Genomic DNA, 4113 nt, shown 5'->3' on the forward strand with positions numbered 1-4113 from the left:
TCTACTCTCACCCATCTAAGAGCCTAGGGGAGATGCTAGTCTCAGCAGACATCTAGCTCCTTTATTTCTCCCTTCACACCATCAACAGGAATTTCACATTTAGTCTATCAGTCTTTAATGCTGCATTTCATCTCCTAGCTCATGGAAACAAAGAAGTCAGAGAATATAGGAGCTTTGGATCATATGTCCTCCCACATTTTATACCAGATTGGGTTTAAACATGCATGTGCACACACACACAACATAAAACCACTTACATGTTTTTATTATTTATTAAAAAAAACCCTTTCTTTCTTAGGATCAATAGATACAATATTCCAATTGGGTACCTATGGTGTACTTTGATAAAGTACAGGAATTTAAAACAATGATTGGTGAAATAACTTTTTGAAAAAATTAAAAACTCTTACCTTATGTCTTAGAATTAACACTAAATATTTTTTTTGAGGCAAAAGAGTGGTAAGGACTAGGCAATTGTGATTTAGTGGCTTCCTCAGAGTCTCACAGCTGGGAAGTGTCTGAGGCCAAATTTGAATCCAAGACCTCCCAACTCTAGGCCTGGCTCTTTATTCTATCAGCCATCTAACTGGCTCACTTCATGCTTTTTAAAAGAGATTTTTGTAAATTTGTTGAAACTTCAGTATGTTTTGGTTTTCATTTGTAAAGAAGCAGAGCAGGATCTAAAGAGTATTGAATTTGATCAAGAAATATGTGATTCAGGTCTTTACTCTTTCACTTGTGCTATCTGGGGCCAATTATTTAATCTCCTTTTTATATCTGTAAAATGAGGAAGTTGAATCTGATGGCCTTGGAGGTTCCTTCTAACTCCAGACTTAGGGTCCAGTGATCTCTAAACAATGTAGTTCAAATTACACCTCTGTGACCTTTGGCAAGTCAGTTAATCTCTCTGGACTTCAGATTCCTTATCTGTAAAATGTGAACATTAGTCTAGATCTAGTATCTGATGTCCCTTTCAGTTCTAAATCTAGGTTCTAGGATCCCATTAGCCAATGGTTCTTCCAATTTTGGCATTTTTTGGTTCTATGGGGATAAGGAAAAAAAGGAAAAAGCAAAACAGAATTGGGGATAAAGAAGAAGCTAAAGGAAAGGGCTAGCTCAGAAAGTCAACAAAGCCTAAATTCCCTTAAGGAAAAAAATATCAATAGCTAAGTTTTACATAGTGTGCCATAGTTTGCAATGTGCTTTAAAAATAATTATCTCTTTTGATTCTGACAACACTCCAGGAGAAATAGATGCTATTATTAGCCTCATTTTACAGATGAGGAAACTGAGGTTTACAGGTTAAGTGACCGGATAACATAGCAGATAAGGCTGAATTTAGATTGCTTCTTGGCTTCAGGTCCAGAACTTTATCCCCTGTACCCACTAGCTGTGATTCTACGGTTCCTTAAAGTGATGTCCTTGACTCTTGGGGTATTCATGACTTCATCAGTGTGGGCTCTACTCTCACCTAGTCTGCTCTAAACTTCCTCACGAGCTCCTTCTCATACCGTTTCATAAATCCTCCTAGGAGGATGCATTCAAAATGATGAAAAGATTTTGTGTTCTTTTTGTTCCCATTTAATGAAACAATAGAGAATTCAAGTTATTCTTTACTTCTAATTCTTGTTAAATAGACAATAGAATTGAAACTCACACATGTAATGATTGAAGGAATGAATGAATCAAACATATGTATGTGTTTCTCCCTGAGAGAAAGTGAGTTCCTTGAAGTCCAGAACTTTGTTTTTTGTCTTTGTATTCCCAGCAATTAGCAGAGTGGCTGGTATATGTCTCTTTTACCATTCTTCCACGTGAGTCATTTTTTATAACATATAGTAGTGGTTCCCAAACTTTTTTGGCCTACCGCCCCCTTTCCAGAAAAAATATTACTTAGCCCCCTGGAAATTAATTTGTTTTAATTTTAATAGCAATTAATAGGAAAGATAAATGCACCTGTGGCCATCAACGCCACCCTGGATTGCTGCAGCACCCACCAGGGGGCAGTAGTGCCCACTTTGGGAATCACTGATATACAGCAACATGCTATATAATAGGGCATAGAAAAATAGCATAATTGCTTCAAGAGGATTTGAGACTCATATTGTCATAAGCTAAAGGTGTATGCTCAAAGGCGATAGAGAGGGGGCATCCAGAGAAGAGAAGCCACAAGGAAGATAAATGGAGTTTTCAGTGTTGGTATCAATGAAGTACTTAAAATTATGACAAAAAAATGGAATCAGTGGCTTCCAGGCAAAGGAGTGAGAGGTTCTTGGGCCAAGTCTGGAGATACATCTGCCAAGCATATCCAGAAGTCTTCTTGGAGAGAGGACTATAGAGCTACAGGACTAGGAGTTAAGAGATAAAAAGCAAACTCGGTGAATGAGTACTGAAGTGAGGGAGGGAGACAAGACCCCAAAGTCTATGAGCACTAGATGCCAATATTTCTCTTTAATAAGATCTTTAATTCAACTCATGAGACTAGGATTTTACCTATTGGTATGATGAGTTTTTTAGAGACTATGACTGATGCGTTTAAAAATTTATGATTAAGATAAGGACATATAAAGTCCTAGGTCCCAGCTTAGGTCCATTAACAAACATCCTAATGAAGACTGACAAAGGCATCAGAGGACACAATGGTCAGCCAGGAGGCTATTCCATGCTGACTAGGACTGCATAAGGAATGGCCAGCCATCTCCTTGTATTCTATGTGGGGATGCCCCAGCAGGGACTAAAGTTAATCAGATGTCCCGTAAAAAGGGCCAGTAGAACCTCAGCCCTTTAATCTCAGAGCTACAGTGGGCAATGGAAGAATTTTCCTCCCTCTTTATTTCATCTCTTTGGGGACATACCTAGTAGTGGTATCATTGATTCAAAGAATATATATTCTAATGAGTTTTGAAACATAGGCCCATATTCTTTTCTTTTCTTTCTTTTTTTAAAACCCTTACCTTTCACCTTAGAATCAATACTATATATTGGTTCAAAAGCAGAAGAGTGGTAAGGACTAGGCAATGGGGGTAAGTGACTTGCTTAAGGTCACACAGCCAGGAAGTATCTGAGGCTAGATTTGAACCCAGGACTTCCCATATCTAGGCCTAGCTCTCATCCCTGAGCTACCCAGGTGCCCTCTTATTTTCTTTTTGAGAAAAATTATGGAATACTTTACAAATATGTGTTTTATCCTTGCACAGAGGCCATGCTTATCTTCTCTGTATCATTCCAATTTTAGCATATGTGCACCCCATAATACTTTCCACAACAGCTAAATCAATTGACTAATACTCCATTAATGTTCTTGTTTTCCCACAACTCCTTTTACATTTGATATTTTTTTGTTGTCTTTTCCAGTTTAATGGGTGTGAAGTAGAATCTCAGAATTACTTTAGTTCTCAATTTCACATTAGTGATGTGGGACATTTTTTCATATGGTTGTTGAAAGCTTAGATTTTTTTTTCTTTTGATAATTTCCTGTTCACTTCTTTTTTACCATTTATCACTGGAGAAAGATTCTTATTCTTATACATTTGAGTCATTTCTTCCCCTTCAGAAATAGGAGCTGTATTTAAATCAGAATGATTCATTTTCCAACTGTCCCTTTAAGTTATATCCTATAATTGTAGTCAAAGCAATTAAAAAAAAAAAAACAACCCTTTGCCTTCTTCCTTGGAATCAATACTTCTAATTGGTTTCAAGACAAAAGAGCAGTAAGAGCTAGACATTTAGAATTAAATGACTTGCCCAAGGCCACAAAGATAGGAAACATCTGAGGTCAAATTTGAACTCAGGATCTCCCATTTGTAGGTCTGGCTCTCAACCCACTGAGCCAAGTAGCTGCTCCAGTCAGAGTAGTTTTTAACTCAATTTCTTAAGAGAATGAAAAGTTATAAAAGCATTATGCCTACGTTTATGTTACTTTCCTGCCTTGTCTGTCCACTGCTGCAAATAGAGTCATCTTGGGAAATTATCAAGGTGATACCAGCTGAAGAGGACATCAAAAAAAAATGATGTGGCCTCTATATGAAAGTAGGTTTTGATAATTTAATTTATTTTTGTTCATGAGATAAAGTTAAATATTTGTCTGTTTTATTTCATCTTTTGAAGCTGTAC

At 37.0% G+C, this 4113-nt stretch overlaps 1 non-coding gene across 1 annotated transcript; it reads right to left on the minus strand.

Moving 5' to 3' along the window:
- Window positions 1–3152: 3152 nt before the first annotated feature.
- On the minus strand, window positions 3153–3256 carry LOC123253208. Its single transcript, XR_006506583.1, has one exon. It is a non-coding gene; the product is annotated as a U6 spliceosomal RNA (small nuclear RNA).
- Window positions 3257–4113: the final 857 nt, after the last annotated feature.

Source organism: Gracilinanus agilis, chromosome 6 (assembly GCF_016433145.1).
Source record: "Gracilinanus agilis isolate LMUSP501 chromosome 6, AgileGrace, whole genome shotgun sequence".
Classification (NCBI taxonomy): domain Eukaryota; kingdom Metazoa; phylum Chordata; class Mammalia; order Didelphimorphia; family Didelphidae; genus Gracilinanus; species Gracilinanus agilis.